Genomic DNA, 25,472 nt, shown 5'->3' on the forward strand with positions numbered 1-25,472 from the left:
CTACAAACGAATACTGAATTGGCTTTATCCATAACTACAGGATAACTCCGATGACTTATTTTCTAACGTTCTGAACGACACACTGCATCAACGCTGGACAGGGCGCACGGGACTCTGGGATACTGCCCTGCAGTCTTGGCCGCCACGATCGCCAGACATGACCGCATGAGATTTTTTCTTGTGGGGATATGTGAAGGAAGGTTTGTTCATCTCCCCTTTACCTCGTGATATAGAACAAGTGAAGAACTAAATAACAGCAGCCATATCTTCTGTAAAAACAGTACATTGTATAAAGTTTATGACGATGTTGTTCGTGCTGCCGCTGGTGGACACATACAGCATTTGTACGGCATAGCTACAACTTCAAGATTTTGTAAGTATTTTGCAACTCATCCAATTACGTAGAATGTTTTTATCAATAAATACGAGGTTTTAAAATCATGTCATTCTTCTAGAAATACCCAGCATTCCTTAAATTTTTTTTTTACAGTTATATAAAATATCTGTCAGTTGTCACTGTTAAAAATAATAGTTATTCAGCATTGACCTGGATAAGTGTGGAAAGTCGCTAGAAAACAGCAGTCAAACTATACCATGTGCCACACTAATTAGGGTTATACTACGAGGCAAGACCAAATGACTGATGTTCCGTTCATCTATTGACGCTCGATATTTATGCTCTACCATGAGTTCGTTATCACGCGAAGAAGGAGTAAGATTAGGGTTTAACGACGATGTCATTAAAGGTGGAGCACAAGCTCTTAATGGAGAAGAGAATAGGACGTGCCCTTTTTCAAAGGAAAAGCGATTTAGGAAAAACGCGGAAAGCGTAACATTGGATGGCTGCACGGAAATCGGAAACCCTGTCCTCCCGAATGCGAGTCCAATGCCCTTGCACGACTCGCTCTGTTGGTGGTTTAGCACCGACATCTACATGAACGTACCACCATTGGCCGGCCACAGTCGTACGGAGTCACTGCCGTGCCACTGGCGGCGTGGACGCCACGTCAGTTGGCAAGGCCGTCTGGGGGCTTAGGCTAGGCGGAAAGCGCGCGCTTTCCTCGTCCAGTTGTCTTGTATCTGACAAGGAACCCTTTGAGTGCGAGGTGGCAAGTTCAATGTTTAGTAAGACTTATTTCGAGGTGTTGAGTTAGCAATTATAACAGGAAAAATATTAGCTGCTGATGACTCGCATGTGCATCAGGATGGCGACCAAAAATAAGTGCCTGGCAAATGCAGAGATCAAACTTCTATGTCATGTATGTATTACACTTCACAAAATGGACATCTTTGACATTCAAGAAATGTTCAGAACGAACCATTAACTTGCACAATGAACACTGAATGTAAAATGGCGCGCCACAGTGATCACAAAGGTTCGCACCATCAAGATCGAAAACGATTTCATTGTCGGTTACAAACCGTTCAGGACGTTCAGCGAGGAATCCACTCTTAAAGAAGGCATATGGAATCATATTGGTGTAACCGGGTGATGAGAACTGATGGAATGTGATGGCATGCAACCGAATACGAAATTATCGTGAAACTGGCTATTGCCGCGCGGGATTAGCCGAGCTGTCTATGGCGCTTCAGTCATGCACGGTGCGACTGGTCCCGGGCATGGGTGTGTGTGTTTGTCCTTAGGATAATTTACGTTAAGTAGTGTGTAAGCTTAGGGACTGATGACCTTAGCAGTTAAGTCCCAAAAGACTTCACACACATTTGAACATTTTTTGAACTGGCTATCCTTTAAGGCGTAACTGGGGATAGTGCGATATGTTTTATAGGCACGGAATTTTTCCAGTGGTACCAGGTGGGATGAACTGCAATGCCACACATTTTTCAGGAGAGATAGTTTGCTCTATGGGAGTATATTTTTATACGTAGATAGGAATCAAGCAAAAGCAAGTTATTTTGAGCAGCCGTTGGCCAAAAGCAGTGCTCATATCGCAGTTGTAGCTCTGTTATGCCCATCTTACTGACTGACAGCATAGATTTGTTTATCTAATATAAAAATTTTCGGGCCAATTCTGCAGTTTACTGTACATCGTCACGTTGACCCTTTGTTTAAACTTCATTATCTTACTTCTTCCAATTCTGTAGTACTGTTTGAACTTTTGCAGTTATTCTCCTCCCAAGAAATCTATGTAATCTATTTCGCGCACAATTAGATGTGCATAACGTAGTAGAGCATTCTTGAACCGCGCAAACAGTAGTTTTTGTAACAAGTGCATACCGTCCTCCCTTAGTTTTTCTTATACACTACACGGTCACATTGCTGCGGACTTATTCGAAATCGGTTCATAACTTTTTTTTTTACCATGCTGCGGATGATTTTCCATGTACGTGATTACGTTTAGTATAGGCTGCCTGTACGATTCTCCTTTACTAAGTTTCACTGGAGATAGGATTTGTGGCTCCCTGTGCGACAAGGCTGATGAACGGCATGTATCGACACCTGTTTCAGTATCACTTTCACTTGTTGAGCACGTATCGTCAGCATTGTACTCTTCATGTTCATTGTCCGCACAGTCGAGCGTACACGACACCACACATTCCACTGATTTATCTTGCAGAAACGCTAATATTTCATCTACCACTTCTTTCTCATTCTGGGAAATTCCTTGGGTTCCTAGCTGACGATATGTCAACTTAGGCAACTATTGTTATAATATACAGTGCAATGTTTGCTTTGTTTATCGTTCCCGCAGCTCTGCTTTGTATCAACACGACTAACGCTGTAACACTGTTGTTACTCATCGACTAAGCAGTTCAACTAAGCTTTGTAGCTCATGCGGTGTTCACCACTGGATCTCCAGTTCAGCCCACTGTTGTCATTAACAGCCAATATTGTGATTGCATGGTAGCCAATATTGTAGTTACATGGTAGACAATATGTGGGGCGTCGAATGCCGTAAACGCCATTAGTCTTTTGAGACCTCGCGCTCAAGGGTTTCCTTGTGAAGCTTTTCGGCCGCCGGCGTTACTATTCACGCAAACTTACACACTTCCTGTTTGTTATTTTACTGTGTTTAGTACTTTAGCTTTGTTCATACGCTGTAGACAATTCTTGGCTTTTACGTTTGTATTTCTCACGGTTTGTACTTTCGGTTTTGTGTAGGATTTGGCTTCGTTCATTTGGTCCTTTCTGCCATCCGCCGAATTCTCATAAATCGTCTAGTGGTAATCCCACACCTGGGTAATTGCTTAATAAAGGTGTCGTGCGAGTTCTATTGTAATTTGTAAAGACCTAGCTTGAAATTATATGACCTACTTAAAAGTGAAGCAACTGTAGCTATTGAGGGACATCGACACGGTATACAATGCAGGCAATCACCGCCGGTATTTACATCCTTGATGATTTCTTTTTTATGGGCATTAGGCAATGGTCTAACGTTGCCTAACGTTTCGTCTCCTAAAGTTGGAGACATCCTCAGAGGCTATAAAGACGTCGTTACTTGGTTCTCAAATTTAAACAAGCGCTGCAAGTCGAATTATTTATTCGTACCTCTGAGAATGTCTCAAGCACTACGAAACGATGCGTTAGGCACTGAAGCATGCGCCGGCCAGAGTGGCCGAGCGGTTCTAGGCGCTACAGTCTGGAACCGCGCGACCGCTACGGTCGCAGGTTCGAATCCTGCCTCGGGCATGGATGTGTGTGATGCCCTTAGGTTTGTTAGGTTTAAGTAGTTCTAAGTTATAGGGGACTGATGACCTCAGAAGTTAAGTCCCATAGTGCTCAGAGCCATTTGTGAACTGAAGCATGCCTTAAACCACGTGTAATGACCATAAAGCAGAAGTAACCATAAATGACACTTTAGTTCTAGCTAAACTATTGATGGAGGATAGTTAGTGGTTTAGGTCCTGGACTCGTGTTCGGGCGGAATGGAATTCACATCGCCATCCGACCATTCTAACATACATTTTCCGAACTTTCCTAAATCACTGCACATTAGCACGCAGATGGTTCCTCCAGCAAAGTCAGTGTATATTTTCTGTCCTTCCTCGTTAAATTCGATGCTCAGGTTTTAATGATCTCGCACCTTAGGCCCAATCCACAGTATCACGCCTCGCTCAGCGCTGCTTAAGCTGACTCCGATGTGAATGCTGGCAGCCGTCGATTTCCACTGTTGAGCATACTTTCCTACAAGACGCGGGAAGTGTATGTATCACACGCTGCCACTCTGTTGCCGTTTGTGCGACACACCCTCCTCTGCCCGTGAGGCCAGCGTCACCGCGGAGCCGACTTAAGGGACGCTGCACAGCTCCGAGGCCAATCTGTCTGTCCGTTGAGTTCTGCTTGTGTGTCCTAAGCGCTATCAGCAGTTAGCCAATGTTGTTATTGTGTATGACGTACCCGCCTGTTTCAGGGACATGCCCTGGACTCTATTCTGGACTTCCTCTTACTCAAGTTAAAGGAGTTACTTAAACACTACGTCTGAATCTCATTACGTTTGCTCGCTTAAAACCCACCAACTCCTTGGCATCCACCGTCAGGACGACCAGACAGTATAAATATTCCACGTATCCCCTTTCTCGTTGTGAATTACACAGGGTAGTCAAAATAAAACTGAGACAGAAATATTGCACCAAACACCATTCTAAATATTACGGAAACACATGCTCAACGTACTGATGACGAATGCCTGACACATAATGAGTGTGTTTTGTTGATTTCACATATGCGGATTGTCTGAATCAGGTCTCATCTGAAGAAATCATAAACAGAGGAATCAAGTGTTCCCATTACGCTTCATTCAGAAGACTCAGCAGAGCTGAATTCGAGCATGGTTGTCCGAAAGGTTTAGTTCACGCGTAACTGAAAATCCGTCAAGATAAAGTTGTATGTCCCTTTTTTGATATTTTCGAACGTCGATTTTTAATTTCCAGTTGAGCAGTTGACCGGCGTTGCGATTTTATTGGACTTTTCTGCAGCCTAATCTTCCACACTACTAGTAGTTTCAGGTCTTCAGGCTCTTTTCGAATAGTTTTTAATGTTCTCTTTGCATTATGTGTATCATATAGATGTAGATATTCGTCTTTTGCAACTTAATTTTTATTGTCGTTTTTAACAAATATGTTTTGGCTAATCGTATTAGGCTCCTTCAGCGATTTTTTGGTGAGATATGTTTGTTTAAAACAATAATCAAAGTTCAGTTCCAAAAGACGGATGATATTTATTATATACATGATACACATACTGTAACTGAATCAGCAACTGAGGGCGAGTGGCTGGATATATCAAAAATGTCTCGATGGCACGTTGTTGCCATCAAATGTCGAAAACCCCTGTCGAACCAGTTTCATTTTAGCCGCCAATCTTTACCGTCACAGTTTAGATGAGAAGCCACCAAGCGGAGCTTGATGTTTTCCAGCAGTACTTCGCCTATTTCAAACACGATATTTCATTTTTCGGAACAAAGCGACGAGACCATGATTGCTTACATTAAAAAGCGATATAATAAATTTCACCAAGAAACGTTGCACAATAAGACTTTCTTGTGAATCTTTGCGACTTTAACTAGCGGAGTTTTAAAGAAGGAAAGACATCTGCCGTCAGGGACAGCGCACTAATAAAGAAGAACAAGAAAACGCGAGCCAGTCAGAGAGAAAGGGAGAGGGGAGTAAGATAGGACGGGAGGAGGATAGGAATACGTCGTGAGAGGGAGTGGTGAGTCTAGTTGCACGCTGGTAAAGTTAGGCGTAACGTCGTTATGACGCGTACTCGCTGTATTGAAGACGATAGAGGCCTTTTGTCGACTAATTAAAGGAGCGGTTCATTGTATCTTCAATTGGTATATTCACTGCAAGTTTGATAGTTATTGATTGATGTCTTTATTTTCGTTGGAAGCGTGAACCTGCCAACTTTTGGGAAAAAACGACCCCACAGTGAGGTATCCAAATGGTAACATTGGCTGTATTGGAAGCAAAGTCACCATGGGTGAGTCAGTTAATTGCAAAAGTATAGTGACACAAGTACTGTGTTAGAAACTAACGCGAGTACGAATTTTTTTATTAATGCGAAAATTGCAGCCAATTAGCAGCATGGTACGGAGTAGGCGTTAAACTCGACGCAAGTAGGGAACTACCTTCAAAATTGATTCAGTTGTTAAAATGTCTAACGCCAAAGCAGAATCTGACAGATATCCTCCATATTGTCAACTAATTACACATACCGGTATAATTGAAGGGCTGCATCAGTGTGTATGAAATTGTCCTTGTAGTTTATTACTACCGATAAGGATTACTGAATCTGACCTTCAAACAAACTCTTGAGATTTTCAGTCTGACTAGGGAGAAAGACAGGTGCCAGTCGAACTTATTCGCCGTGAGACAATTTTAACAACAGAATCATTTCTGAAGGTAATTCCCTACTTGCGTCGAGTTTAATACCGACTACGTATCATGCTGCTAGTTAGAGGCAATTTTAGCATTAAAAAAATGTTACTCGCGGTAGATTGGAACACAGAACTTCTGTCACTCTAGTTCTGCAACATATGACTGAGCCACAGTACCTTTCCTTCCAGTTCAGCCAATTTTGCCATTCAGATAGCTCACTGTGGGGTCGTTTCTTTCCAAAAGTTGGCAGGTTCACACTTTCAACGAAAATGAAGACATCAATACCTTTCAAAATTGCAGTGAATACACCAGTTGACGGTACAATGAACCGCTCCTTTTAATCGTCTGCAAAAATAGCTACCGCAGTTTAGCGTCTCGAACATAACAAAAGTCGATAAACGGACTCTGTCGTCTTCAGTACAGCGCATGCATATCATTAGAGTAGCTCGACACGTCATAATGAAGTGACACGTGACTTACCAGCGTGCAAGGAGAGACACACTGAGAGAGAGCCTCCACAGGCGAAGGCTGAGTTATTGGAATGTTGCTCACATAAATTTAGGGGACGAAGAGTTGACAGGCGGGCCAAGTAGGGAGTGCTGCTAACAAAACAGCGCAGACGAGGTTCACGGCACCTAGTATGAGAAAGGGCCGGAGAAGCACACTGAGGTGTGTACACAGATGAAATAATGATTTGTACCAGGAAGCATCCCAGCATTCACCTCAACCAGGCATTGGGAAAGTTTGGTGATCCGCGGGCGTGATTCACATACTTGGAGTAACGCACCGATACGAATGGCGCTCCTTTCCACACATGCCATGCCAACAATTTAAACTTCAAAACACTTGCTTTTGAGAGTACATTAATGTTATGTTCTCCCCATCATCAGGTGTTTACATTTATTTACGCGTCATGAGGGTTTATTTAATTACGACTTTTTTACATTAACTATCTTAAAAACTTCCATTGAAAAATTCTGCAGCACCTCGCTCTCTCTCCGTTCTACTAGTTTCTTCCGACCACCGGTTACCCACGCGTGATGTAAATGATTTATAAAAACCCATAAACCAAAAACTGTGCGAGCTGGTTGGGACTTAAAACATCGCACCACGGTAATAAGACATTAGTTTGTAATTCTGGACGCCTGTCTCATTGTCGTGCTCCAACAATATTAACTGTATTTTACAGTTAATGTGCGTTCTAGCCGTTAAACCTTTCCGGTAAGCTGTAAAGCTCCCCTGTATCACTTCAAGTGGTTTAGGAAACGTAGATATAATACCTGACCCCGTCGTTTGATCGCGCGTACGAACTCACGCATTTGTGGCATATAATGCCACACAGTCCACACCGGCAGTGCGACGGTGTCTGGGGCACTACAATGTCAGCACAGCGAGCATTGTTGCAGATCCCTCCACGCGGCAGCAGACTGTGCTGCGCTCAGCGACGCTTTTTCGTCGACACCCGGTTCTGCGTATAGCATCACGAAGGACGTATGCATGGTTGGAGGCTAAACTGAGAACGATTGTTGTCGGACTGCATTCGACATTGTCATATGGTCTCTGGCAGATGGCGTGCTGGTACGAAGTGCCATTAGGTACACAACACGAAGACCTTAGCTTCGCACAGCGGTTAATTTGGACAGCAAGCATGTCTTACTTGGCATGTTAAGGTCGTTGGCTATGACCTGTCTTCAGGACGCACGTTGCCCGTGATGTCACGTGCTACCCCGTCACAGAGGGTGTTCAGTTGTTGCCCTGGCCAGAACAGTCGTCAACTCTCTCACACCCCCTGACACATCTGGTCATGGGTTGCCGAGCGACTAGAACGCCACCACTCGCCAGCAGTTATGACAGATGAACTTTGGCACAGAAGTGAAGCCGCATGAAATGACGTATCCGTATTTGTCATCGAGGCCCAATTCGAATTGATGCCCAGTCGGGTTAGAGGAATTATAGCTGCCTTTTAAGACAGCTCTGTGCACTAGGATGGTTGATTTGGAGGAGGGGACCAAAGAGCGAGTCCATCGGTCTCATCGGGTTAGGGAAGTATAGGGAGTTGACCGTACCCTTTCAAAGGAACTATCCCAGCATTTGCCTGAAGCGATTTAGGGAAATCACGGAAAACTTAAATCAGAATGGCCGGACGCGGGTTCGAACCGTCGTCCTCCCGGATGCGAGTCCAGTGTGCTAACCACTGCACCACATGATCGATGCTCTGTGTACAAAATTTCGCACCTTGTACACCCGCACATCACTTACAAATTTCACCACGCCTTCCTCCTACTATACTGAATGTGCACAACAAGTAAAACTTCGTAATTTGCCTTCCTTCCTGGTGTTGCAGTTGTAATGGCCAGCAATGTATATCAATAGTATTTTTGGTATACATAAATACTGCAGACAATAACTTATAAACTTTAAGTGAATTTAATGAGAACCCTGCACAGAAGTAAAATGTCTTGGCGCAGGAATATTCGGCACATTATCTGTCACGAAAAGCATACCTGTGCTAAATCACATTCCAAGAAACGACTGGCACATGCCTATCGCTTTAACAAAACTGTTCTTGAAGTACTTCCGAGTGAAATATATTGGGCGCCGTTACTTTCAGATCTAACTTCACAAGCAATAATAGCTGCTTAAGACACCGAGCCAAGGTCAAGTTCAAACAAGTTAATAGCGAAGATGGTAGGCTCTGTTTTCTTGACAACAGAGATAAGAGCATGACAGCTGACTTATGCACCGCTAACTTGCCAGTCTGTTAGCACCAGCAAGATGCAACACCTTAGGTCGGATACACTAGGCAACTTCTGTTACTGAAAAATCATTCAATAACTGAATGCCAGCATATGTTAAATAGTGCGAAAACGTCCACAAGCACACATCACGATGCGCCGCCACGACCACAATACGTCGAAGCAAATTTCTCTGCCACTGTCAGTCGAACGTAATTAGTGTGAAGATTCATGTCAGAGCGCAATGTACCAAGGCATTACCAAAAACGGTGACAGGGACATTTCAACCCTTTTAAAGCTGGCCAAATCGACTGCTGGTGTTATGGTTCTGAGGTGGCAACGCTAAAGAAAAATTACGACTTTTATCAAGGCGAGGCAGACCTCATGTATCGACAGACAGGGACCGTGAGCGTTGTGGAGGTTTGGTTGTAAAAAATTCGCATGAAGTCAGCAGAGCTAATCACTCATGAGTTTCAGAGTGCTACCAGCGTTCCAACTGGCAGAGTCACGACGTGGAACCAATGGAACACAACTGAGATGGGCTAGAAAGTCGACCTTGCCCCAGATCTCAGGGTCCAACATCCTTATTTTCTCTGGTTTCGGTTTTTGAGGAAGAACAGGCTGTCATTTCTCTACACACATTCAGACATCTCATTAAACGTGTCCCCACCCGAGTTCAAGCCATCATAAAGCCGAAGGGAGGTCACATTTCATTTTAATCTTAACCAACAGATGGCGGGAAACTACTGATCAGACAGTCTATATGCAACAGAAGCTATCAGCTAAAGTGCTTGTATATGATTCCGTGTTTGCAGGATTGGTGGGAAACTGTTCATGATGCACAGAATTTGGGTCGATCGCCAAGAACAATAAAAATAACAGCGAGCAAGTGTGACAAACCCTAGCACAAAATCGGCAGCTGTCTCTGAGGATGATACAGGAGGAGATAGGAATCAGAAATGTCAGCATTAATATCGTCATTCGGAAAGATTTGCTGCACCGATTTATTGACGATCTTAAGAGAAAACAGGAGAAGTGGTGAGCTTTCATTTAGACAGGTGGCTGAGAGCCATATTTTCTGTAAACTGTCATCATAAGGGATGAGATACCTGGTGCCGCCAATTGGATCAAAATGTCATTAGGAGGACCCGGATTCAGTTGCTGGTACTGCTTGCGGCTTCCCTTGGTCGCAGGATTGCAACAGGGTGCACTCAGACGGGCGAGGCCAAATGAGGAGCTACTTGAACAAGGAGCGGCTCCCGAGGTCGAAAAGCGGACAACTGGTAGGGGTATGGCGTGCTGGCCACGTGCCCCTCCATGCCGTATACACTGACGCCATTGGGAAGAGAATGACTGTTCGGAATGGCGTAAGCTCCAGGAACTAATCAGGGAGTTAGGTTTTTACTTGGTACTGTAGTCGTATTACAGCTGTGAATAGAGACACGTTAAAATAAGAGGGAATCGTCAGTCAATACATTCTATACAAATGGGAAAAGGACTAACGCAATAACTTTGGTCGGAACTATAGGTGAATATGACAAATAGTTTTGCAGTATGTTAAGTGGCAGCGTTTAATTCCAATTATAGCTGTAATATGCAGTACTGCTTTAATGCAGAGAAGGGCGTCCTTATTTAAGAAACAAGGCGCTGGGGCGAGGCGACAATAGTCGCTGCAAACAGTATCACTCAATACTACTGTGATCGTCCGAGTCGTCTGTCCAGGGCTAATAAGAACAACGATGAGACGTTCTGCTCACTTCAGTTACCACGTGAAATCTCTGTGCCTGACACCACGGTCGAAAATTTTACTCAGGTGATGAACAGATACAAAATTGTGTATTGAGAATTCGAGATTAACGCCTGTCACGGACGTCACCACACGCATGCGAGTTGTTAGGGCAAAGTTACCCTGCAGTGTCAATAACTGCCCATCGTCTAGTGTTTGCACGTGCTGAAAAGTTGAGTAGCAGTTGAGTATTAATAGTTGCCAAAGCAAGGGTAACACTCTTGTGTGTGCCTTAACTGCTTAACAAACGTGTTAACTGCTAATGTGAATCCGTGATGTTGTTGACAGCTGAATCACGGCATTTGGAGGGGAAGGTCTCGCCACGGGTTATCTCACTTTCATTATCCAACAGCTTTTCTTATCGGTCAGCTCTTATGTTATCAGTGACCACTACACACGATCGCCTCAAGGCCGTTCTAAACTTATTGACGAGTTTGTTCAACAACTTAAATTACTGCTATCTACGCTGTAGCCGATTACATTTGATACATACACACCACTAACCTTGGCATAGAAACTGTCATCGTAAAACAGCCACTGCACACTCCACAAAATTCTAGTTTAATAATAAATTGTCACTGTGTTGCAAAAGTCTTTTCAGGATAAAAATTAAAAGGCTATGTTGCTCTAATGAGATCGTCCCTCGAAAGGGTAACGCAGCACACGGGTTTGAAAAAATGATCTGGACCCATACTGCAAACACCTCATGTCCCTAACTTGTTTTCTGACTTATATGTGATGCTGATTGAGTTCGGCAACAATTTCAGCTAGTAACAGAAAATACTCTGTTCAAGAATTACAAGAGAAGAAGACCCCGAGATAGGCAAGATTGCAGTTAGATTACACCATGGTCAGACAGAGATTCCGAAATCAGACACTGGATTGTAAGGCGTATCCAGGAGCAGATGGAGACTCAGATCACAATTTAGCAGTGATGAGGAGCAGGCTGAATTCAAGAGACTAGTCAGGAAGAATCAATGCGCAAAAAAGTGGGATACACAGTAATAAGGAACGAAGAGATAGCTGGAAGTACTCTAATGCTATAGCTGCTGCCATAAGAAATAGCTCAGTAGGCAGTTCAGTTGAGGACGAATGGACATCTTTAAAAACTGCAATCACAGAAGTCGGAAAGAAAAACATAGGTACAAAAAATGTAAGTGCGAGGAAACCATGGATAACAGAGGATATACTTCAGTTGATCGATGACAGAAAGAAATACAAAAACAGGGAAATTCAGGAATGTAGAAATGCAAGTCTTGAAGTAAGTAGAAAGTGTAGCGTATAGAAAAATCAAGAGAGTCTTCGGTGAAATTAAAAGCAATAGAGGAAACATTATGAGTGCAGTGGGAATTCCATCGTCAAATGCAGGGGAGAGTGTGGATAGATTGAAAGAGTACACTGAAGATCGCTATGAGGGGAAGACCTGTCTGATGTGGTAGAAGAAGAAACAGGAGATGACTTAGAAGAGATATGGGATGCAGTATTAGAATCAGAATATAAAAGAGCTTCGGAAGACTTAATGGCAACAGCCTTGCCGCAGTTGATACACCGGTTCCCGTGAGATCACCGAAGTTAAGCGCTGTTGGGCATGGCCGGCACTTGGATGGGTGACCATCCAGCCGCCATGCGCTGTTGCCATTCTTCGGGGCGTACTCAGCCTCCTGATGCCAACTGAGGAGCTACTCGACCGAATAGTAGCGGCTTCGGTCAAGAATACAACCCTAACGACCGGGAGAGCGGTGTGCTGACCCCACGCCCCTCCTATGCGCATCCTCCTCAGAGGATGACACGGCGGTCGGATGGTCCCGGTAGGCCACTAGTGGCCTGACGACGAAGTTTTTTTTAAGACTTGGTATGAAATAAGGCAGCAGGGATACATAACATTCCATTCGAATTTTTAAAACCACTGGGGGAAGTGGGAACAAAACGACTTTTAACGTTGGTGTGTGGAATGTATGAGTCGGTCTATATACCATCTCAGTTTCAGAAACATGTCATCCACAAGATTGCAAAAGCCGACGAGTGTGAGAATTATCGCACAATCAGCTAATCAGCTTAACAGCTCATGCATCAAAGTTGCTGAGAAGAATGGAAAAGAAAATTGAGGATATGTTAGACGACGATCAGTTTGGCTTTGGGAAAGGTGAAAGCACCGTAGAGGCAGTTCTGACGCTGCGGTTGATAAAGGAAGCAAGAATAAAGGAAAAAAAAGACATTCACAGGATTTGTCGACCTGGAAAAAGTGTTCGACAATGTCAAATGATGCAAGATGTTCGAAATTATGAGAAAAATAGCGATAATCCGTAGGGAAACGCGGGTAACATCTACAACAGCCAAGAGGGAACAGTAAGAATGGAAGACGAAGAACGAAGTGCTCGGTTTAAAAAGGTTGTAAGAGAGGGATGTAGTCTTTCGCCCCTGCTGTTCAATCTATACGCCGAAGAAGCAATGACGGAAATAAAAAAAAAAAGACGTAAGAGGAGGTTGAAAATTCAAGTTGAACGGACATCAATCGCTTATGGCATTGCTATGCTCAGTGACAGTGAAGAAGAATTACAGGATGTGGTTGTATGGAATGAATAGTCTAATGAGTACAAAATATGGACTGAAAGTAAATCGATGAAAGACGAAGGTAATGAAAAGTAGCAAAAATGAGAACAGCGAGAAACATAACATCAGGTTTGGTGATCACGATGAAATTAAGGAATTGTATCTAGACACCGAAATAATGTGACGGACGGAGCAAGGAGGGCACCGAAAGCAGACAATCACTGGCAAAAGGGGCATTCCTGGCCAAGAGAACTCTGTTAGAATCAAACATAAGCCTTAATATGAGGAGGAAATTTCTGAGAATGTACTTTTGGAGCATAGTGAAACAGGGACTGTGGGATAACCGGAAAAAAGCGAATCGAGAGGTTTGAGACGTGATGCTACAGAAGAATGTTGAACTGATAAGGTAAGGAATGAGGTGATTCTTCACAGAATCGGCAAAGAAAGAAACACATGCAAAACACTGACAAGAGGAAGGGATAGGAGGGTAGGACATCTGTTAAGACATCAGGGAATAACTTCCATGGTATTAGAGGGAGTTGTAGAGGGTAAAAACCGTAGAAGAAGACAGAGACTAGAATATACCCAGCAAATAATTGATGAGGTTGCAAGTGCTGCTCTGAGATGAAGAGGCTGGCACAAGAGAGGAATTCTGGAGAGGGGGTGGGGGCGGGGGTCGCATCAGGCCAGTCAGAAGACTGATGACTAAAAGATATAAAATAAAATAATGAAAAATGGGATACACTGACGGTTCCATTTGTGTATCCCTCGTAACCCAACGAACGTTTCGAGCCGCAAGTACGACTGTGAAAACGGATACGAGACAAGCTGCATTATAACTGGTTGCCTACCTTCAGCCCCAACTGACAAGCTACCATTTTACAGGCATAGCACCCCAGGATAATTGACAATGAAAAGCGGCAGAGGTTGAGGGGAAAAAGAGTGAGAGGGAGAGAAAACACGAAAATGATTCCAGGCGTGCCATGTTTGGAAGCGAACCATCATGTTCTATGCTGAAGTCGAGCAAGAGCTTTCTTCGAACAACAGAAGCCATTAAATCATAATCTTGCGCTCTCCGAATAGAACTGTGGTGAGACAAGGCAACTGGAAGAGTAACCAAAACCTAAATGAAGAACCCTCTGCTGGTTTCCAACTACCCTACCAGACGCGGAACACTTTGAATAGACTGTGAACTGGAGTGAAGCGGGGCAAACAAAAATAGAATCGGTGAGGTTACATTACTGGAGATACAGCCAACGAATGTGGGGGAGCTTCAAGATGCTGAAAACCTCTTGGTCTGCTCGAAGTTGCCTGAAGCCTGCATGATGGAAGACGTGCTTTCAGCAAATGATCCAGCGCAGTCAAAACTGTCAAATTTTGGGCCTCAAAATCAATTTTACTTGTACAAAGTCTTGCGTCTATATTGTAGATATGTGTTGAATTTGTAAATAACTGACTGCACTGTCTTGGATACGAAATAATAATAATGTTACAGCTGCTGCTACCAAACCTCTTGTAAATCAAGTGGATATGAAGAACAGGCGTCAATAGTGCAAAAAGCATAAAACGTGGACTACCGAACAGCAGCAACACACAATGTAGTATGACGAGTCGTCTTCTGCCATATATTGTGTTTGCGTAGTCTTATGGAAAAGATTAGAGGAAACCAAGGCCTTCAGAACGGCGGAGGTTCTGCTGTAACTGTATAGATTACGTTTTTCACTGAGCCCCAAGATTAGATAGACAGTACAAGTAGATGGTAATGTCTACGAAGCCATTTGTATGTGACAATATGTTCATTCAGTGACACAGGCAATGTTGTTAGATAGGGATTACAATGTCCAATACTCCTTTGTTGTGCATGAGGGTGGAGTAATTATCTGGGATTCCACAATCGTCGGACTTCATCGAGCCGTTGTTATCGGTACTGAGAAAAATATAAAAAATAAAAGTCCGTGAATTTACCATGACCGATATAAAACCACATGGACGGTCATTCAGCAACTGTGTACATCGATCCTCAAAAGGGTTCAACTAGTTTTGATATCATTTTATTTTGGTGTAAAGGTGCTTTCTTCAGTCGAACTATGTCAAACAAGTAAATTTATGAATGAATCTCCATTCTCGTACATAGTAGGTTTTTGTCTTACTTTAAAATGCAACAAGTCTTTAGGTCCGTTAAGTGGTTGTATTGCAGTTCACTAAAAACTTAACTCTACTTACTACAACTATGGCTCTCCCAAATATTCGCTTGACAGCCAGAATCTCCATCTGAAGTATGAATCCGATTCTCAGTCATTGTTCACGGGCGAAACTCTAGTCGTGCACTGTTCTCTGAATTAGGTAACGTCGATATCGGGTTTCCACATTCATTCTGGCATTGCACATCCGAACATATATCATCATATGATTCGTTATGAAATACAACATGTATCATTTCACTGCACCGCACAATAGAAATTCTCGAGCAGTGATTCTTTGTCCTTTCAGGAGAGGTAGAGCGTTCCAGTAGAAATGTTAAAGAAAAATACTTTCACTAAGCAGTATACTGCAGCTAATTTATGTCAGGGCTGGCTTAAGAATTAACCTCAAATAACTGATATGTACTAACTTTGAATTTCGTCTCTACGTTAGCAAAAACATACATTTCCTTAATTACGGAATGTCGCAATAGTTCTCTTCATTTTGACCAGCAACTGTTTTTGTCCACGTTCTCTTCTTGGCTTTTTCACGAACCCAAAGTGAGAAACAACAATAAACCTACCGTGTTATCTTCATCAGGCCTTGAGTAAGCCACAGAGACAGTAATTACAACTCAAGTGGCTCCAAATCAGATATCACCAAAGGACGCACGCCTAACAAGATAATAAATATAAGCTCGCTTTTCCTTTTGACATCATTATCAGCGTTATAAATATTATGTTCAGTAGAAAAATGCTGCAACTTGTTCATGTATCCATTGCATGGGAAAGTAGGTCCTTCTGTTCTCACACAACAGCAGAAAGACGAGGCAGAAGAGAAACTTGACCACGAGACTAGACATGACAGAGATATATGACCGTTACCACGGTTTGTTCCAGTTTTGCAACATATTATCTTGAAAGTAGGTATCGGAATGATGAGATGATGAGAACAGATATTCTCCGCCTTCGTTTCATTCAAAGTATACAGATTAGCAGCTAAATAATTTGCGCTGCCTTTTAACTTGTCGATGACCAGTCTGCAGTCTCCTCTCGAGATTGTGACGCAATCCCACTCAGCGAAATGAGGCTTAAAGAGCATCGGTCATTAACACGAAGACATGAAATCACGAGGTTGTTCATAAGAACGGTAACTAACTGAGTTCCGAAGGTGGTTCCTACTACAGACGTTCTACTACTACACGACGGCGTCTCTAAAGCTATGGACAGCTAATATCAATAGGTTGCTTGAAAAAAAATACGGTACTATGAAAGAAGCACGCATTTCAAACGAAATTTAAGGGACATTCAAATGGTTAGAATTACAGTGTATCCTTGGACTGAGCAGCGTATATACGAGTACATAGAAAACAATGCAAAATCAATGAATGAAAAAATTAAAATATGCAGTGTTCATGACGTGATATGAAATGTAGAGAAAAGACCGGAAAGTAACACACAATAATTTTCTTGCCAAAAAGTTTAATAGGTAAAAAAAAGAACAAAAGAAACAATCAGTAATGAACTTTTACCTACTTTACTACATAATCACCAACCTTCTCAACACATTTGTTCCATCGTAGAACCAGTTTCAATATAACCCTCCTGTTCGTAGAATCAGTTTGGTTGGAGTATAGCTATATGCGGTCTTCTGATTTCACTTCCGCATCTGTCGCAAAGCGATGGCCGACCAGGAATTTCTTCATGGGACCAAACAGATGAAATTCCAACGGTGCAAGGTCCAGACTGTATGGTGGATGCTGGAGCAACTCCCGCCCAAATCTTGCGATTTTCTCACGAACAGGAGCAACAACATGGGGGCGAGCAATGATATGAAGAAGTATGACACCGTCAGCATTAATATTGTGGCGTTTGTCACCAAGGGCACGCAACTTAACCACAGTTTTATTGAGGCTGCAGCATTCACAGTGTTTAACAAAGTCCGCCAATAACACGCCATGCATATCCCAGAACACTGTCACAAAACACTTTCCTGGCAGATTGAGGTTCTTTAAATTTTTTTCGCACTGGGGAACCAGCGTGTTTCCAGTCTATAGAGGCTTGCTTAGTTTCGGGCGAGTAGTGATACGCCTACGACTGATCACCAGTGACGATTCCCTTCAGTAAGACATGCCCTTCTGCGGCGTACAGCGTTAAGTGATACAAACTTGTCACCATTCCCAGGTCTTTGTGCTTATCTGTCAGGTTCTTACAGGCTTCCCATCTACAGATGCACACGAAAACAAACTCTCTGTAGCGCAAATTTTAAACTATACAGTCGTCAAATTTTATCATTCCAGCTACAATACCAGGGGAGAAAAAAAAATTATCGTGCGTTACTTTCCGATCCTCCCTCATAGCAGTGATAAATACTCCTTTATCATCGTAAAACTCCATTTTGAAAACTCATTACTGTTACATGATATGATCAGTATCTTTAAACTTGTTATTATTAGTGTGTATTGCCTGAGAATATGTACACAAAAGTAGGTTGTATGGTCAAAGGATCGAATACCAATAAATAAGTTATAAACCGAAAGTGTGTCTCCTTGCAGTGTAATGTTGAACAGTGTTCGTAGCAGTCTGCCAAAAACGTTTCTAATCGACGCTAAAAGTCGACAGATGTCCAGTCCTACATGACGTAGAGTCCCATACTCAGGATGAGTATAAGGGACCAAATGCAGAAATCCTGCACCGCCATCCTGAAGACAGTCCTAGTGGAGGTGGTTTGTTATCACCTTCCTCGTCTAGTGTGTATCTGTGTCGCGTGGATGACTGTCATGAGTGCTTGTATGGTGTAGTTTTGGTCTGTATCAACAGTGTCACATGAGACACTGCTCAGCACTGGTTGTGAAAATTTTCCAGTACCGGGTTTCGAACCGAGTTACCTCCGAATCGAGCGCCACTACACAAGCGTGCATTTACGACCTAATCTAACGAGGCGGGTATTAACGTCCATTATACAGGGGCTAAGTGGTAGCGAACAATCAGTAATGAAGAATGTGGTTTCTTGAAATTGCTTCCGCACGCGAATTAATGCTGTTGCATCGATCCATCTGTCGAGCACGTGAACCGAACAGAACAGGACGAATAAACTGGACGATGTACAACAAAACGTGACATCAGTTCGGATGAAACGACCTCTCACGCACATGGCAGCATCGCTGCCTAGACCTTTATCTCAAGTACTGATATAGCGTTGGAACAAAAATGGTTCAAATGGTTCTGAGCACTATGGGACTTAACACCTGAGGTCATCAGTCCCCAAGAATTTAAAACTACTTAAACCTAACTAACCTAAGGACATCACACACATCCATGCCCGAGGCAGGATTCGAACCTGCGACCGTAGCGGTCGCGCGGTTCCGGACTGAGGGGCCTAGAACCGCTCGGCCACCTAGGCCGGGATATAGCGTTGGAACACGCTCACAGGTGCACCACAGTGTGCCTACGCACTTCGTCGGCGTCTTCTGCGCCCTTAATCACGTACGTATGTTCATCTGCACAGGACACAGCTGACGCCAAACTAAAGAAACACTGCCTACAATGAATTCTCAAAACGGAGAGTGGAGGGTTCAATGGTAACAACTTGTCTTTCCTAAGGCCGCTCTTCTCTGACCTGCATAACAGCTGAGTATGTCTGTTCTCAATCTCCCAGAGGGATATCCGGTTTCCTACAGAACGAAGGCTTGACTCACTGGTCTGGGGCGCCCTTTTGACTCACTGCTCTGGGGCACCCTTGCCTACCACGGCCGATGCTATCGGTTTCGAGTTCTGAACATTCTCAATGGAAATCCCTATGTAAGAGAAATCGTTGAGTCCAAAACGCTGCCTTTCCTTCACCACAGTTCTAGGGGTATATTCCAGAGGAGCAATTTGTTATTCACGTTTTACGAGGAATCTTCAAGAATTCTTCTCTGCGTGGCATAACGATTCTTCCCTAGTTCTGCTGTGCCGTTTCACAGGTATTACCATCTGCTGAGCATTTCGCAAGTTTCTGTGACTCTCGTCCAGCAAACAATATAGTTGAACTTGTATTGAGCCAGATGCTATCTTGAATATTATTCTTTCATCCGATGACACGACGCGTAGAGACTTTCGTGGCAGCTTCGCCAATTGACGAGTTTCCACTTGTAATATTGCTTTATTTTTGTCTTCACTTAATCATTTCTTTGTACCATTCGAGCCAAAAAATATTTTTGAAAGACGACTCAGCCTTGAACAGGAGAGCTAAAGCAGAATGGAATCCGAAAGTTTCGAACGCCAAGTGTGTGCACAGCTGAAGTAGCCAGCGCGTGTTGCCAATAGCATTTCTGGCTAGCTCTAACTCTTTTCGAGTATCAGTTAGCCACTAGTTTGTGAAAAAGGTGCTGATTGGGATTCGAGTAACTTCTGCAACGTGACATAACTGTTTTATTGTCTGTTTCTACCACAATATTCTTAATTAAGGGAAGTATACACACGCCAATTCCTCTGTTGACAATTTCCAGCAGTTAACCATGGCAAGCATTCTTTTAGTCTATGTTTGTATCTATTCTCGTACAAATCTTATGTTTGGTCCGCACTACCTGAAATGCTTATTACCTGTTGTGTGAATGGACATAAAAAAGTTGGTATTAATCAGACTGCAATCCATAAAATCTTCTAGAATGCAAAACACCCACAGTATATATATAAAACCCATTTCCTTACGTCAAGGTAGCATGTCACATTCAGACAAAATAATGTTGAATGAAGTGTGGAATTATATTTTCAATACTTTCATTCTTAATGTTCCTTGTTGCAGAAACAGTGTTGAGCGCAGTTTCGACGAGTATTTGGGTACATAGTGAGAGAAAAACCTAGAAACTGCCGAAAAGCAGACACTTTTATGATGAGTTAGAGGGTTAGTTTCTGCGCCGGAGGAGGAGCAGGAGAGTAGTGTTTAACGTCCCATCGACGACATGGTCATTAGAGACGGAACACAAGGTCGGATTACGGAAGGATAGAGATGGGAAGCGACCGTACCCTTTCGAATGAACTATCCCGGCATTTTTACCTTAAGCGATTTAGGGAAATCACGGAAAACCTAAATCAGGATGGCCGGACGTGGGTTTGAACTGTCGTCCTCCCGGACGTTGAGTCCACTGAGCTAACCACTGCGCTATCCCGCTCCGTTGTTTCTGTCTCAGCAATAAGCCATATTTTCCACAAGAGGGCCGCGATGAACGTTGTAGTCTGCTGAATGGAACGGTGATAACCTACAAGTGATCGCATTAGTAATGGCAAAGATGACGATGCTATTACTGAAACGCTGTCACACCAAGATCAGTCTTGCGTTCTGAGGTAGCATTACGTTATTGAATGCAGCCATTTGTGCCGTATTTAGTGGGCTACAATTTTTTACCGTCGTAGGGATGTTACCATCTCTACTACCTGACAGCTGCAATTTGAAAACCTGTGGCTCCAGTCACAGAACGAGCCTCCCATATTTCCGCACAATATGCCTAACTATCCGTTTCTCTAACAGAAGAGTGCTCAACGGCACCAAACTTGATGTTAAACAACACCTACTGCCCATACATAAACTTCATTTGTACAGCAAGCTCCAAAACTCAAGTCGACTGATTTGCAATACTTGCAGCAGCGATGTGTTTAGTGCATTCCGTACTTAAGTTGGAGGGCTGACGAATGAAACCACTGTAAACGGAGCTGTAGTGCGTTGCTGGACTGCCTACCTCCTGAAGCTTACGATGTATCTATCTGCGTACGATTATCAGCTAGTAACAGATATTTTTTGGCTAATATCTTGCAACGTACGTTATCGGAGTGTACATCTACTTTATAAAAATGGAGTGATTAGATGGTTCAGTGCTGAAGATGTGGACGTTAGGTAGAGTTATGGGTTAGCTCTTTTCAATCGTTGTGGACCAATGTTGGCATAGTTTTCTGTGGTTGTTCATAGCTAGGTAAGCAAGTGGGCAGTCAATGAGGTATCAGTACACACAGGTGATGGGGGAAAACGTAAGAAGAGGAAGGAAAAAGAAGGCTAGGGTTTAACGTCATATCGATGATGAGTTCATTTGGGACGGTGTACAAGATCGGATTGTGGAAGGATAGGGAAGGGAAAACGGCCGTCCCTTTCAAAAGAATCATCCCTAAAGTCGCCTTAGGGAAATTGCGGGAAACCTAAACTGGGATGGCCAGACAGGGATTTCACCCAGCGTCTTCACGAAGCGTATCCAATGTCTTACCACTGAGCCGCCCTCTCTATCTGCAAAAGGCGCACATTTTTGTATATGACGGTGACAGGGTAGTCTAGAAAACGTTCTACGGATGACTAGCTAGGCACTTCTTGTAGCATTCGATTTGATTCGTGTTACCACCGTTTGATCGCCGCCAAAATAAAGTAAAGCATTACTCATTTCGTATGTTCATTTGAATAGAACAGTTCTTCACTATAAATTCCTGTTGAAGGTTGTACTCCGTTGCTTTCCGCTGACCTCAGAACCAGATCATCCACCGATTTATAAGGGGAAATAACAGTGACATATGTAGTTTTATACTTAACATGAAAAACATCTCCCTGAGCTATGGGACACACAAAGTAGCGTTCCCAGTTAACACAAACAGCCATGTCGTTAAAAGCCAATGGACCCAAATACTTACTTCCTTACGTCATTGACTTCCAACGGAGGTGGTGTATAATAAGTCACTTTTCTTCGTTATTTGGATAGTCTTGTGAATAGCAACTGGCCTCAAAGCTATGTCGCTCTCCTGTATCTTTTTATCCGTGCACTTTGCCCTTGACGATTTGAGAAATGGATGCAGAGAGCAGCGGAAGGAAGCTCCTTCTGCACACGGTATTTCGATTAGAGAAGAATGATGTGGTGTAACACACTGAGGTGATAAAAGTCGCGGGATAGCGATATGCACATATACGAATGACGATGGTATATTCAGACATATAAAAGGTCAGTGTACTGGCGGAGCTGTCATTTGTACCCCTGTAATTCATGTGAAAAAGTGCCCGACGTGATTATGGCCGCTCGACGGGAATTAACAGACTTTGTACGCAGAATGGTAGTTGGAGCTAGACGGATGGGACATTCCATTTCGGAAATCCTTAGGAAATTCAATATTTCGATATCCTCTGTGTCAAGGGTGCGCCGAGACTATCAAGTTTCAGGTATTACCCTGCATCATGGACAATGCAATGGCCGACGGCCTTCACTTAACCGCCCAGAACAGCGACGCTTACGTAGAGTTGTCAGTGCTAATAGACAAGCAAAACTGCGTGAAATAAACATAGCAATCAATGTGGGAGGACGATGAACGTATCCGTTAGGATAGTGCGGCGAAATTTGGCGTTAATGGGCTATGGCAGCAGACGACCGACGCGAGTGTGTTTGCTAACAGCACGACTTCGCATGCAACCTCTCTCCTGGGCTCGTTTCCGTATCGGCTGGACACTAGACGACTGGAAAACCTTGACCTGGTCAGATGAACCCGGATTTCAGTTGGTACGAGCTCATGGTAGGACTCAAGTGTGGCGTAGACCCCACGAAGCCATGGACCCAAATTGTCAAGAAGGCACTGTGCAAGCTTGTTGTGGCTCCAGAATAGTGTCGTCTGTGTTTACACGAACTGGGTCCTCTGGTCCAACGGAACAGATAGTTGACTGGGAATTGTTATGATCGGCTACTTGGAGACCATTTGCAACCATTCACGGACGACATGTTCCCGAAAAACGATGGAATTTTCATGGATGACAATGCACCATGCCACTGGGTCACAATTGTTCGCGATTGGTTTGAAAAACATTCTGGACACTTCGAGCAAATGATTTGACCACCCAGATCGCCAGACATGAATCCCCTTGAACATTTATGGGACATAATCGAGAGGCAGTTTGTGCGCAAAATCTTGCACCGGCAACATTTTCGCAGCTACGGATTGCTAAACAGCCAGCATGGTTCAATATTTCTGGAGGAAACTTCCAGCGAATTCTTGAGTCCATGCCACGTCTAGTTGCCGCACAAAGCCGGGCAAAAGGAGGTCCGACAAGATATTAGGAGGTATCCCATGATCTTTGTCACTTCAGGATATGCTTAGTGGTTGGCACGAAGGTCAAACCTGGCGCTCACTCTAGAACAAACATTTAGTACAATATACAATGAAACAAAAAGAAACAACGGCATTCACTAAAGTCTGTTAACGCACTGCAGTACTTAATATTTGTGACAAATTAAAACTATGGTGCCGCCCTGCGACTCGAACCTGGTTCCTACTTCTTACTTTGTAAATTCCTCGCATGTGCTGCAACTTTACTGCTGTACGAGCGCCTCTATGGCTAAGTTTTTGGTACTTGCATTGTTTAATTCATAAATTTCGGGCGTATTATAGTATTTGAGAGTTGTAGCATCACGTTTTAGTACTCGAATAGTGTTAAATCGCGTAGTCTCCTTCCGCCGCCGAGCAGTGTGTCAGCAGTGCACAAGTGGCAGCATTACTGCATTTACTAGGCAATCTTGTATTTTAATAACCGCTTCAATTTTGTGTCGTTTTGTTTGCGCTCTCTGTAGATTAGTTCAGACGTTCTTTGCACAAGTTTTTAGCATGGATAGGGACTGCAACTGCTGTGTTCGGATGCAGGCTGAGTTGGCATCCCTTCGCTCCCAGCTTCAGGCAGTGTTGGCTTCGGTCACACAGCTTGAGGCTGTTGCCAATGGGCATCACTGTGGGGGTCCGGATGGGGGTTTGTCGGGGACGGCCAGCTCGTCCCACGCATCCCCCGATCGGACTACGACTGTGGTTGCCCGGGATACTGCCCGCATTGAGGCTGATCCCTCACCTGTGGTAGAGTGGGAGGTCGTCTCAAGGTGTGGCAGGGGGCGAAAGACATTCCGGAGGGCTGAACGGAAGGCCTCTCCAGTTTGTCTGACGAACCGGTTTTAGGCTCTGTCTCAGGCTGATACTGATCTTCAGCCTGACATGGCTGCTTGTCCTGTTCCAGAGGTTGCCCCTCAGTCTGCAAGATCCGGGCAGTCGCAGAGGGTGGGCTTACTGGTAGTTGGGAGCTCCAACGTCAGGCGCGTAATGGGGCCCCTTAGGGATATGGCAGCAAGGGAGGGGAAGAAAACCAAAGTGCACTCCGTGTGCATACCGGGGGGAGTCATTCCAGATGTGGAAAGGGTCCTTCCGGATGCCATGAAGGGTACAGGGTGCACCCATCTGCAGGTGGTCGCTCATGTCGGCACCAATGATGTGTGTCGCTGTGGATCGGAGGAAATCCTCTCTGGCTTCCGGCGGCTATCTGATTTGGTGAAGACTGCCAGTCTCGCTAGCGGGATGAAAGCAGAGCTCACCATCTGCAGCATCGTCGACAGGACTGACTGCGGACCTTTGGTACAGAGCCGAGTGGAGGGTCTGAATCAGAGGTTGAGACGGTTCTGCGACCATGTGGGCTGCAGATTCCTCGACTTGCGCCATAGGGTGGTGGGGTTTCGGGTTCCGCTGGATAGGTCAGGAGTCCACTACACGCAACAAGCGGCTACACGGGTAGCAGGGGTTGTGTGGCGTGGGCTGGGCGGTTTTTTAGGTTAGATGGCCTCGGGCAAGTGCAGAAAGGGCAACAGCCTCAACGGGTGCGGGGCAAAGTCAGGACATGCGGGGACCAAGCAGCAATCAGTATTGTAATTGTAAACTGTCGAAGCTGCGTTGGTTAAGTACCGGAACTTCAAGCGCTGATAGAAAGCACCGAAGCTGAAATCGTTATAGGTACAGAAAGCTGGCTGAAGCCAGAGATAAATTCTGCCGAAATTTTTACAAAGGCACAGACGGTGTTTAGAAAGGATAGATTGCATGCAACCGGTGGTGGAGTGTTCGTCGCTGTTAGTAGTA

General features: G+C 44.1%; 1 protein-coding gene and 1 pseudogene across 2 annotated transcripts in view; one reads left to right on the forward strand and one right to left on the reverse strand.

Annotated features, from left to right (window-relative positions):
* Window positions 1-25,472, reverse strand: part of LOC126177072 (steroid hormone receptor ERR1) — a 474,719-nt gene that overhangs the window by 346,109 nt on the left and 103,138 nt on the right. The window lies entirely within an intron of this gene.
* On the forward strand, window positions 12,382-12,498 carry LOC126099637 (5S ribosomal RNA; annotated as a pseudogene).

Source organism: Schistocerca cancellata, chromosome 1 (genome assembly GCF_023864275.1).
Source record: "Schistocerca cancellata isolate TAMUIC-IGC-003103 chromosome 1, iqSchCanc2.1, whole genome shotgun sequence".
Classification (NCBI taxonomy): Eukaryota; Metazoa; Arthropoda; class Insecta; order Orthoptera; family Acrididae; genus Schistocerca; species Schistocerca cancellata.